Here is a 14,233-nt window from a genome sequence, read left to right on the forward strand (position 1 = left end):
AGGGATCAAACAGAGGAAAAGTCTCCCAGGAGACGCACAAGAACAGGGAACAAAGTATCCAAGCACAGGTACTTACAGAATAAGCAGGTGGGGCAGGAGATTGGCTTGTTCTGGCAGCATTTTGTGCTAGTGTATTTCTACAAAACAATCAGATTAAATGAGTATATTTCTCACAGGAAACCCTTCCTTTGGAAAAAGGGATGTAATAAAACTCCATTCTCTTGTTTGGAAAGACTCCTCTGATTCTGGTTTGGGGCGTTCCTGTTGGGGCACATCCCCATTGGTTTCATACATTTAGGGGCCTATGCTACTGCTGCGGCCAAGTTTATTCGAGCATTTGCCCGTTCTTGGCCGCAGCAGTAGCCTGGCGCGCGCCCGAGGGTGACGGGCGCGCGCCGAAGCAGCGGAAGAGCGCCCTCCGATCGGGGCACTCTCCCTACCGCTGCCGGGTCCGCCGGGTCCCCCGGAACCCCCTGCCACCGTCCCGCGATCGCGGGACACCAGGGCTCCCTCGGGGAGCCCTGGATGCGCGTGCAGGGGGGCGCACGCTCCCGAAGACGCGTGACCGCGCGGCACGCCGAGGGGCGGCCACTAGCAAGCCGGGAAATCTCCCGGCTTGCGGATCTGGCCGCAGTGTAATAAACTGTGTCGCCAGTGTATAAGCGTTCATAAGCCACTTATCAAGCACTTATCGGCCAAAATGCCTACTGCTATTCAGTAAGCCTTGATAATTGGGCGATATAGGCCTGAATTTCAGCCGCCATAAAAAAAAAAACGCCGGGTAAGCGGCAACAACCCACTTATCGGCAGGTTCTGAAACTCGTACAATTCTACTAAGAACGATTAGGTTTTCGAGGCTTATGTAGGCTAATCGCGGCTCTAGAATGACGAGTTTCTCCCAAAATCCTCACACCAGAAAAAGTTGGCGTGAGGCTGGTGAGAAGCTGCTGAGAAGCGGCGAGACGGGACTTAAAAAAAAAAAACCCATGGCATGAACGGCATGCAAGAAAAATGCATTTACAGGCAACTTCATTACCGTAGCGGCTAACTGCTACAAGGAAGGGGTTAACCCACCAATCCACTATCCAGCAAGGGTCTAATAACCCCTTCACCCACCCCCACTACCCACAATAAACATGAATACCCCCCTCCTCTACCCCCACATGATTGATACCAGAGGCCGCAGGTGTTCCCAGATGGTCCCCGTGGGTGTCTGGGGGCCCTCAGGTGGTCCTCGCAGGTGTCTGGGGGCCCTCGAGTGGTCTCTGCGGGTCCCCGCTGGCCTGCGGTACCAATCCTGTGACAAAACAAAATGTGTAATACATTGAAATAAATACACCCCCCCACACACACATACAGTACAATAATGAACAAAATAACTATTATCCAGATATGGATAATAGCTAATTTGCCCATTATAAAATAAAACATTAGCCAGCCAGCATGAATAAAGTAAATAAACCTGTCTACATACCCCTGCCATTATGAAGTGCGTCTTCATCAGCATACTCCAGGTCCATGTCCTTCGATGCCAGAAAGAATACAAAAAAATACAATCTATTGACCCCAAACACCTTAATCACCTTAGCGGTTAATAAACGCTATTGTAATTAAGGGGTTAACCCACCCTGCCCCACTACCCACTGGAAGACCTAACCACCCACCCCGGGACCACTATACCCACCCTCTACCCATTGATTGGTATAGTGGTACATCATACCCATATACTCTGCAGCATTTGACACAGTGGACCACCCTCTTCTCCTTCACATTCTCCATACTCTTGGTATTCGGAACAAAGCTCTAACGTGGAACACCTCATACATCTCCCATTGTACTTTCAGTGTCTCTTCTGCTAACACCTCCTCCTCCTCTATTGATCTCTCTGTGGGGGTACCCCAGGGCTCTGTCCTGGGACCTCTTCTCTTTTCTCTGTACACACTCTTTCTAGGTGACCTAATAACATCTTTTGGGTTTAATTATCACCTCTATGCTGACGACACACAAATATACTTTTCAACACCCGACCTTACACCTGCTGTACAAACCAAAGTTTCTGAATGTCTCTCTGCTATATCATCCTGGATGGCCCTCCGCCGCCTTAAACTCAACATGGCTAAAACAGAGCTCCTCATACTTCCTCCCAAACCTGGCCCTACTACCTCCTTCCACATTACTATTGGAACTACGATCATTCACCCAGTAGCCCAAGCACGCTGCCTAGGGGTCACACTCGACTCCTCTCTCACATTCGCCCCTCACATTCAAAACATTTCTTAAACCTGTCGCTTTTTCCTCCGCAATAAAACAAAGAAAAGCCCTTTCCTCTGTTGCTCGACTGCTAAAACTCTGACTCAGGCCCTCATTCTCTCCCGTCTTGATTACTGTAACCTCCTGCTGTCCGGCCTTCCTGCCTCTCACCTGTCTCCCCTACAATCTATCCTAAACGCTGCTGCCAGAAACACTCTACTCTTTCCGAGATCTGTCTCAGCATCTCCACTCATGAAATCCCTCTCCTGGCTTCCGATCAAATCCCGCATCTCACACTCCATTCTTCTCCTCACTTTTAAAGCTTTACACTCTTCTGCCCCTCCTTACATCTGAGCCCTAATTTCTCGTTATGCACCATCCCGACTCTTGCGTTCTTCTCAAGGATGTCTTCTTTCTACCCCCTTTGTATCTAAAGCCCTCTCCCGCCTTAAACCTTTCTCACTGACTGCCCCGCACCTCTGGAATGCCCTTCCCCTCAGTACCCGACTAGCACCCTCTCTATCCACCTTAAGACCCACCTTAAGACACACTTGCTTAAATAAACATATGAAAAGCACTGTGGATATTCTGAACACATAATACATAAAGCTTGGCCCCCTGCAGACGCACTTACCAGAACTCCCTCCTACTGTCTCTGTACGTTCTCCCTACCTACCAATTAGACTGTAAGCTCTTCGGCAGGGACTCCTCTTCCGAAATGTTACTTTTATGTCTAAAGCACTTATTCCCATGCTCTGTTATTTATATTATCTGTTATTTATATGATTACCACATGTATTACTACTGTGAAGCGCTATGTATATTAATGGCGCTATATAAATAAAGACATACAATACAATAATATGGGCATGATAAGCCACTATAGCAGTCAATGGTCACCCTAATAAAAAAAGCATGGAGGCCAAAAATACACAATAATAAAAGATATACACAAGCACCCAAACACCCTAATTAAATAAATAAAAGCACTAACCAACAAAACAAAGTATTCATTTTAAACGCTAGCCAACAAAACAATGAATTTAAACCAGTAAACTCAGCATCGTTTAGTAAATCTGGGCCAATGTTTGGTGCCTGAGCACAGCAAGGGTGCAAAAAAAAAAAAAAAAAAAAATCCAGCACCAGGTTACATAGTTACATATAGTTACATACTGTAGTTACATATAATTACATAGTTACATATAGTTACATACTGTAGTTACATATAATTACATAGTTACATATAATTACATAGTTACGTACTTAAATAGTGACATAGTTACATATAGTTACATAGTTACATACTGTAGTTACATATCGTTAAATAGTGACATAGTTACATATAGTTACATATAGTTACATATAGTTATATAGTTACACAGTGACACTTACATAGTTACACAGTGACATAGTTACATAATGTTACATCTAGCTAAATAGTTACTGTACATAGTGACATAGTTACACAGTGACATAGTTACATAAAGTTACATCTAGCTAAATAGTTACACAGTGACATAGTTACACAGTGACATAGTTACACAGTTACATACTGTAGTAGATGACATTGAAAAAAAGACGTGCGTCCATCAAGTACAACCTGTGCTACATCTAGATGACAGATACTTTATCCTATATCTGTACTTACAGTATATTTATCCAGAGGAAGGCAGACACACAACCCCAAGGACATATCATCTCATAAGAAAAACTTCTGTAGCAAGTGCAGTAATGTTTGTTTTTTCTGTTATAAATCTGATAATTGTATTTTGCAGCCAGGAGATGGATACAATCCCCTAAGGCCCATATTCACTAAATAGTGCTAAGCGTCACCGCACCGTAGCTCCCCATTGATTTGCATGGAAATAACCTACGTGTGAATCTGGGCCACAGTGCTTCATTTGTGCACAAAACCACCACTTCCATACGAGAAATATCAAGCGCAGGTAACCGCAGGAACCGTCGCTGTGTCTGCGGTTACAGCAAGCAGAGCACAGCAGAGCACAGAACCCAGCACTGGAAGGGTTACGCGAGCAGCTCCTCTTATGAATGGAGGTCACATATTTATTGTATTTCTCTGGGGGTGGCTGGATTCCAGGTGACACCTGTTCCAAATGTTCAGATAAGAGGGAGTCAGATCAGCCAGCGCATAAATTAGCATCTGATGACAGACTTAAATAGAGAACTGACCTGAACACAGCTTATCAGCTCAACACGGGGAGGAGGGGGGGGGGAGAAAGGGGGGAGGTGGGGGAGGGGGGAGAGGGGGGGAACAGAGTGAGGATTCAAGATCATATTCTGCAGCTCATCGCACTGCAAACAGCAGTGTACAGTGTGATCTGGCCTCAACTAAATGATACATCAGTTGGATGGTGTGCTGCATGTTATATACAGTACATAGTTACATAGGTATACAGTTACATAATAGATGAGGTTGAAAAAAGACATAGGTCCATCAAGTTCAACCTATGCTAAATTTAGACAACAGATACTTTACCCTATATCTATACTTATTGATCCAGAGGAAGGCAAACCAAAAACCCCATTAAGGGGAAAAATTAATTCCTTCCTGACTCCAAGAATTGGCAATCGGATTAATCCCTGGATATCCTTCCCATGTATACTTATTTGGTATATTCCTGTATATCTTCCCTTTATTTGAACAAATCTATTGTATCTGCCATCACAGTCTCCATGGGTAATGAATTCCCACACTGTAACTGCCCTTACTGTAAAGAACCCTTTCCTTTGTTGCTGGTGAAATCTCCTTTCCTCCAACCTTAAGGGATGGCCCCGAGTCCTTTGTACTGCCCGTGGGATGAATAGTTCTTTTGAAAGCTCCTTGTATTGTCCCTGAATATATTTGTATATAGTGATGATATCCCCTCTTAGATGCCTCTTTTCTAATGTAAATAAATCTAATTTAGCTAGTCTCTCCACATAAGTTAGAATGTCCATCCCCTTTATTAATTTGGTGGCTCTTCTCTGCACTCCCTCTAGTTCCAGATTGTCTTTTCTAAGGGGTGGTGCCCCAAATTGTACTCCATATTCAAGGTGTGGTCTTATTAATGCTTTGTAAAGGGGCATAATTATGTTTACTTCCCTTCCATCCATTGCCCGTTTGATGCAAGATAAGATCTTGTTTGCCTTTCAGCTACTGCATGACTTTGGGCACTATTGTTAAGTCTGCTGTCTACAAGCACTCCTAAATCCTTCTCCAACAAGGATTCCCCCAATTTATCCCCATTTAATTTGTAAGTCGCCTTTTTATTCTTGTATCCCAAATGCATAACCTTACATTTATCTGTATTAAACCTCATCTGCCATTTACCTGCCCAAGTGTCCAGTCTCTCCAAGTCCTTCTGGAGAGAAATTACATCCTGCTCTGATTCTATTACCGTACACAATTTTGTATCATAATAATAATAATAGCATGTTATCATATAGCGCTGCTAGTTTTACGTAGCGCTTTACAGAGACATTTTGCAGGCTGAGGTCCCTGCCCTGTGGAGTTTACAATCTATGATTTTGGTGCCTGAGATAAAGGACTTGCCCAAGGTCACAAGGAGCCGACACCGGGAATTGAACCAGGTTCCCCTGCTTCAACCTCAGTGTCAGTCAGTGTCTTGACTCACTGAGCTACTCCTTCTCCCTAAGGAGTGGCTCAGTGGCTCCATCAGCAAAGATGGAGACTTTGCTCTCGATCCCAACCTCAAGGTCATTAATAAACAAGTTAAAAAGCAGGGGTCCCAGTACCGATCCCTGAGGTACTCTACTCACGACTTTAGCCCAACCTGAAAAAGTTCCATTTATGACAACCCTCTGTTGTCTGTCCTTTAACCAGTTTTCAATCCAGGTGCATATATTATTACTGAGTCCAATTTTCTTTATTTTGTACACCAACCTCTTGTGTGAAACCGTATCAAAAGCCTTTGCAAAATCTAAGTAGACCACATCAACTGCATTACCCTGGTCTAAATTCCTACTTACCTCCTCAAAGAAACAAATAAGGTTAGTTTGGCATGATCTATCCTTCATAAATCCATGCTGACTATTACTAATAATTTTGTTATCCATTAGGTATTCATGAATATTATCCTGTATTAAACCTTCAAGTAGTTTCCCCACTACTGAATCAGGCTTACAGGTCTGTAATTCCCCGGTTGTGATCTAGCTCCCTTTATATATATATATATATAGGCACCACATCTGCTTTACGCCAATCTTGTAGTACTGAGCCTGTGGAAATGGAGTCCTTGAATATTAAATGTAATGATTTGGCTATTACTGAATATAACTCCTTGAGAACTCTTGGATGTATGCCATCGGGGCCAGGTGCCTTATTTACTTTAATTTTACCAAGCCGCCTATGAACTTCTTCCTCAGTTAACCAATTGTTCATTAATATGGAGGTTGTGGCTTCCTCCTGCCGCACTACTATTGAAATTGATTCTTCCCTGTTAAACACAGAGGCAAAGAATTTGTTTAATACCTCTGCTTTTTCCTTATCTCCAATAATCTGCCTACCCATCTCACACTGAAAGGGTCCTATATTTTCTTTTCTCATTTTTTTGTTATTAAGGTACTTAAAGAACATTTTAGGGTTGACCTTACTTTCTATTGCAATCCTTTTTTCATTATCCATTTTTGCTAATTTGATTGCCCTTTTGCAATTTTTGTTACATTCCTTATAATTCTGATACGATGTCTCCGTCCCTTCTGACTTAAAGAATCTAAACGCCTTCCTCTTCTTGTCCATTTCCTCCCCTACCTGTTTATTTAGCCACATTGGTTTTGACTTATTTCTTTTATACTTATTACCCAAGGGTATACACTGATAAGTGTGCTTTTCTAACAACGTTTTAAAGACTGCCCATTTATCTTCTACATTTTTCCCTGCAAAAACATCATCCCAATGTATTACTTGTAGATTAGTCCTCAGTTTATTAAAATCTGCCTTTCTAAAGTTGAAGGTATTTGTTGAACCCAAGTAATCTGTTTTTTGATCATTTATTTCAAATGAGACCATGTTATGATCACTGTTACCCAAATGTTCCAGGACTTGAATATTTTCTATTACTTCTACATTGGTTGATATGACCAAATACAGAACTGCCCCTCTCCTGGTTGGTTCCTCATTAATTTGGGTCATGTAATTGTCTTTAAGCACCCCAAAAAAACTGTTTCCTTTTTTTGTAATGCTAATCTCATTGCCCCAGTCTATAGGGCCTATGCAGTAAGCGTTCATAAGCCACTTATCAACCACTTATCTCCCAAAATGCCTACTGCTATTCAGTAAGCAGTGATAAGTGGGTAATAAAAGACTGAATCGCTCAAAAAAAATTGCTCATAAAAAAAATCACAGAGGCAGCGGTGATAAGCTATTTATCACTGCTTTTCGGCATGTTCATAAACTCGCGCAATTCTAGTAGCCGTGATTAGGCTATGAGCGCCTATCACCGCTCTGGAATGGTGATTTTATCACAAAATCCTCACGCCAGAAAAATTGGTGTAAAGGTGTTGGAAACCTGCAGAGAAGCGGCGAGATGGGACTTAGAAAAAAAATGCATTTTTCCTGCATAGGATTGATGCCGGGAATCTCTGGAGCTGATACCCATTAATATCAGCACCAGAGACCCCTGGCATGAATCCTGTGCAATAAAAATGCATTTACAGTAAACTTCATTACCATAGCGGATAGCCTCAGGGACCCCCTATTTCCCGAGATACAGGCCCCGTTATGGGGTGCCGGTATCTCCTATGCAATTAAATGTTCGCCTCACGTGTCCATGGGAATAAAATGCATAGGAGATACCGGCACCCCATAACGGGGCCTGTATCTCGGGAAGTAGGGGGTCCCTGAGGCTGAAACCAATCCAGTTTAGCTCAGGAGACCCCCTGCTCATCTAAACTATTATCAAAATAAAAATATATACACATACATTTTGGGCGAGATTTGCACAGGGAGAGGCGGCTCTCTCAGAGCAGCTCTCTCTGCAGCAGATACAAGTCGCCGGGTAAGGCCTTTTCAGAGGGTCGTTCATGAGATCACCGACTAATCGCCCGTTTTGTGAATTTTGCTACACTACCGACACGTTTTATCCGAGCACGGCTAGCACCGCAAGCCGGGGGATGCCCCGGCATGCTAGCCGCACTCCCTCAGCGTGCCGCGCATCACCGATGCGCGGTCATGCGTCATCGGGTGCCTGCGCCCCCTGCATGCGCGTCCAGGGCTCCCCGAGGGAGCCCTGGTGTCCCGCGATGTGGGGGACGGCGGCAGGGGGTTCCGGGGGACCCGGCGGACCCGGCAGCGGGAGGGAGAGCGCCCCGATCGGAGGGCGCTCCTCCGCTGCTTCGGCGCGCGCCCGGCACCCTCCGGCGCGCGCCAGGTTACTGCTGCGGCCGAGAACGGGCAAATGCTCGAATAAACTCGGCCGCAGCAGTATGACAGGTAATCAAGGCTTTCTGATACCGTGATAGCAAAGCTCATAAAAACGTTGACTTAAATGGCCCCGTGATTTTTTTTATGACCCTTTAGTGCATGAGGCCCTATGTCTGGATAATTAAAATCCCCCATTATGCAAACATGACCCAGTTTTGATGCCTTCTCCAATTGCAAAAGTATTTTAGCTTCCTCAATCTCACAGATATTTGGTGGTTTATAGCATATTCCCACAAACATTTTCTTTATACTTTTACCTCCACTGCTAATTTCTATCCACAAGGTCTCCACATTTTCATCATTCCCTTCATAGACATCATCCCTTATAATAGGTTTTAGATCTGGTTTAAAATATAAACAATCTCCACCTCCTCTTCTATTTGCTCGATCCTTCCGAAAAAGGGAATAACCCTCTAAATTAACTGTCCAGTCATGAGTTTCATCCCACCATGTATCAGTAATGCCTATGATATCATACTGCTCCCTTGCAGCTATTAATTCAAGCTCCCCCCTTTTATCTGTCAGGCTTCTTGCATTAGCAAGCATGCATTTCGGGTTTTTTTCAGCCTGTACTATTATCTTATCTGCTCCTTCCTTTCTGCGCCCACTTGGTTTAGTCTTTAGAAGTTTTCTAGTATTATCTGTATTTACTATGGGTGTCTCACTGCTTGTCAAACTCGCACTTGCCCCCATTCTACCTCCATACCCCCTTGTATCCTCCTCTATTCTATTTAGTTTGTTATCTGTTTCATTTCCCTCCCCCTGCATCCTAGTTTAAAATCTCCTCCAACCTTTTTAGCATTCTCCCCCCTAGCACAGAAGATCCCTCTTCATTGAGGTGCTATCCGTCCCTAGAATATAGATGGCACCTCTCAGAAAAGGAGTCCCAGCGCTCTAAAAACCCCAAACCCCTCCTTCCTGCACCACTTTCTTAGCCATGCATTAACCTCCCTGATCTCTGACTCTCTCCCTGCGGTAGCGCATGGCACTGATAGTATTTCAGAAAAACCTACCTTGGAGGTCCTTGCCTTAAGCTTTTGACCTAGATCCCTGTAATCATTTTTTAGGACCCTCCATCTTTCTCGAACGTTGTAATTGGTGCCAACATGTACCAAGATCACCAGGTCAATCCCAGCCCCTCCCAACAATTTGTCTACCCGATCCGCAATGTGCCGAACCCGAGAGACAACAAACTGTTCGGTTCATGCGGTCCCGGCAACAGATTGCCCTACCTACCTTCCTAATAATGGAGTCCCCTACCACCACAATCTTTCTTGGTATCTGAGCATCCTGAGTCCCCACTGTGCTGGAGGAACTATTCCCCTGGCTGCTAGAGGAATCAGTCTCCCCCAGCCTTGCCATTTCTGCCCTGACACTCCCAATATCTTCACTCAATCTGGCAAATCTATTGGGATGTGTCAGCTCAGAACTGGCCTGCCTCTCCCTATTGCCCCTGCTTCTCCTTCTAACTGTTACCCAGCTACCTACCTGCTCCTCACTAACATCTCAGACACGCTATTAGAGAGGGTTGGGGTTCCTTACAATGCATACACAGCAAGTTGGTAAACCGCTCACCTAATTAAATATAGTCAAAAATAAATCTGTACCCGATGAATATAGGGATAGAGTAATCAGTACATCAAGCAAAGAAGAGGGAGAAAGCAAGGATCTCCCTGAGTTCCCTATTTACTGCACTCAGTATAATTTCCCAAAATAGTGGGGCTCAGTAGTCCCTGACATAATCTGTCAGGCAGTCATTGGGTACAAATTCCGCATAGTAACCGCTCCCATCACTGTAGGAGGACAGGTACTACTAAAAGCTATCAATTGGCTAGAAAAGAATACATTTTTATTAATATAATTATAAGACGACGCAATAAGTGTTAATATACAATGTGCAGGTAAAAAACAATTTACCGATAAAACGTGATGATCGAGTTCCTTGGGGATATGAGACACAATGATATTGGTATACTTTACTCAAATAGTTAAACTCAAAGCACTTCAAAATCGTCCATTTCTAAATGTCACTCATGCCATATACAGTATATAGCATATATAGCATTTATGTGGAGGCACAGGGGGTGGGTTGTGTATTGGTGGTTATTACATATTTTAATTTACATTTTATTACTAGTGTAGATGAGTAGGGGGTCTCCGGAGCAGAACTGCATTGATTTCAGGTCCGAAGACCCCTTGCTTCCCAAGAAATAGGCCTCGTTATAAGGTGCCGGTATCCCCAAGCAATGTCTCAATGTCCCGCGTCACGTGACCGGGACATTTCAATGCATTCAAGATACCAGCACACCATAATGGGGCATGAATCTCGGGAAGCAGGGGGTGCTCGGACCTGAAATCAATGCGGTTCTGCTCCGGAGACCCCCTGCTCATCTACACTAGTAATAAAATGTAAATATTTTTATTTTGGGCGTGATTTGCGCAGGGAGAGGCGGCTCTCTCTCTCTGCGGCAGATAGAACTCGCTGGGTGAGCCCTTTTCGGAGGGCAGATCATCTCAGCGCCGGCTACTCGCCATTTGCTGAAATGTTGCTATCACTGGTATTCGGGGCTTTCTGCTGCACACCGTGACAGCAACGCTGCCAAAAATGGCGATATAAAAACGGACTTTACTGCATGAAACCCTATGTCTGGGACTATTGAGCCCCACTATTTTGTGAAATTATACTGAGTGCAGTAAGTAGGGAACTCAGAGAGATCATTGCTTTCTCCCTCTTCTTTGCCTGATGTTCCTTACAATGCATCTGATCTCAGATGAGCTATTAGAGAGGGTTGGGGTTCCTTACAATGCATCTGATCTCAGACGCGCTATTAGAGAGGGTCGGGGTTCCTTACAATGCATCTGATCTCAGACGTGCTATTAGAGAGGGTTGGGGTTCCTTACAATGCATCTGACCTCAGACGCGCTATTAGAGAGGGTTGGGGTTCCTTACAATGCATCTGATCTCAGACGCGCTATTAGAGAGGGTTGGGGTTCCTTACAATGCATCTGATCTCAGACGCGCTATTAGAGAGGGTTGGGGTTCCTTACAATGCATCTAACCTCAGACGCGCTATTAGAGAGGGTTGGGGATCCTTACAATGTATCTGATCTCAGACGCGCTGTTAGAGAGGGTTGGGGTTCCTTACAATGCATCTGATCTCAGACGCGCTATAAGAGAGGGTTGGGGTTCCTTACAATGCATCTGATCTCAGACGCGCTATTAGAGAGGGTTGGGGTTCCTTACAATGCATCTGATCTCAGACGCGCGATTAGAGAGGGTTGGGGTTCCTCAGAATCTCAGAATATAATTATAGGTTTCCTTAACCAAAAAAAGATAAAAACCCTGGTATACACAATGGGACCCGCATAGTGACTCTCACGCTCGGAACCACTTTTTGCCGCGTCAGATGTGACTATTTGGTTCATCAAGGTTCTGGTTGCACATCGTTTGCATTGGTCATTTCCGCTACCTCAGTCCTCGAAGAGTTAAAAAATATTGCATGAAAACATATGATTCCTTCCTAACACCCCAAATTATAAGGGGGTGTACACGGGCCAAAGGTTGGAGAAAAGTTCCTTGGTACACTGATGCAAAGTGACACAAGATGACGATACAGGACGTGCACTATGGTTATCCATTAGGCTGCGTCCATAGTTTAGCAGTCAGCGCTCCTCCGCGCTCACGCTGAGGGTCGTCTGCGCAATCAGGAGCGATTGCATAAACTAGCAGACGAGCCGGCGTGCGCGATCGGGAGGCGGGGCACTGACGTCACTGAGCCAATAGCCCGCGAAGCACCAACGTCAACATCACGGCGCCGTGGCGTAGACGCTCCTTCGCTCTGATTGGAGGTTTTCAGCTGATAGCGCGCTCAGAAACATGCGATTCTGTCGGCTGAAAATCCCTGCGCCTCAGCACGCCTGCGGACACTCCCGGGAGCCCCCTCTCAAGACATCCTCGTTGAGGATGACTGGGCTCATCGCGGAGCATCCGCACGCCTCAGCGCTGACTGTCCTTCTATGGACGCAGCGTAAATCTTTGACTGAGCCACTGATTGAGCAACCTGTGCTGAAGCAGGGATATCCTTAATACCTGACCTGCTGGTGGCCCTTGAGGACTGCACTTGGCCACTCCTGGTGTAATCAGTGGGAAGCACAGCCCCAGCCCCTCTTTCCCATCACAGAAGGAGCGGAGACATGCACAGCTCATCCTCCTTCCCATACCATGTCCCGGGGTGTAAACATGCACAGCTCATCCTCCTTCCCATACCATGTCCCGGGGTGTAAACATGCACAGCTCATCCTCCTTCCCATACCATGTCCCGGGGTGTAAACATGCACAGCTCATCCTCCTTCCCATACCATGTCCCGGGGTGTAAACATGCACAGCTCATCCTCCTTCCCATAACATGTCCAGGGGTGTAAACATGCACAGCTCATCCTCCTTCCCAAACCATGTCCCGGGGTGTAAACATGCACAGCTCATCCTCCTTCCCAAACCATGTCCAGGGGTGTAAACATGCACAGCTCATGCTCCTTCCCATACCATGTCCCGGGGTGTAAACATGCACAGCTCATCCTCCTTCCCATACCATGTCCCGGGGTGTAAACATGCACAGCTCATCCTCCTTCTCAAACCATGTCCCGGGGTGTAAACATGCACAGCTCATCCTCCTTCCCATACCATGTCCCGGGGTGTAAACATGCACAGCTCATCCTCCTTCCCATACCAGGGGTGTAAACATGCACAGCTCATCCTCCTTCCCATACCAGGGGTGTAAACATGCACAGCTCGTCCTCCTTCCCAAACCAGGGGTGTAAACATGCACAGCTCGTCCTCCTTCCCATACCAGGGGTGTAAACATGCACAGCTCATCCTCCTTCCCATACCAGGGGTGTAAACATGCACAGCTCGTCCTCCTTCCCATACCATGTCCAGGGGTGTAAACACGCACAGCTCGTCCTCCTTCGAATACCAGGGGTTTAAACATGCACAGCTCATCCTCCTTCCCATACCATGTCCAGGGGTGTAAACATGCACAGCTCGTCCTCCTTCCCAAACCAGGGGTGTAAACATGCACAGCTCATCCTCCTTTCCATACCAGGGGTGTAAACATGCACAGCTTGTCCTCCTTCCCATACCAGGGGTGTAAACATGCACAGCTCATCCTCCTTCCCATACCAGGGGTGTAAACATGCACAGCTCGTTCTCCTTCCCATACCATGTCCAGAGGTGTAAACATGCACAGCTCATCCTCCTTTCCAAACCAGGGGTGTAAACATGCACAGCTCATCCTCCTTCCCAAACCAGGGGTGTAAACATGCACAGCTCATCCTCCTTCCCATACCAGGGGTGTAAACATGCACAGCTCATCCTCCTTCCCATACCATGTCCTGGGGTGTAAACATGCACAGCTCATCCTCCTTCCCACACCAGGGGTGTAAACATGCACAGCTCATCCTCCTTCCCATAGCAGGGGTGTAAACATGCACAGCTCGTCCTCCTTCCCATACCAGGGGTGTAAACATGCACAGCTCATCCTC

This window comes from Ascaphus truei, chromosome 10, assembly GCF_040206685.1.
Source record: "Ascaphus truei isolate aAscTru1 chromosome 10, aAscTru1.hap1, whole genome shotgun sequence".
NCBI lineage: Eukaryota > Metazoa > Chordata > Amphibia > Anura > Ascaphidae > Ascaphus > Ascaphus truei.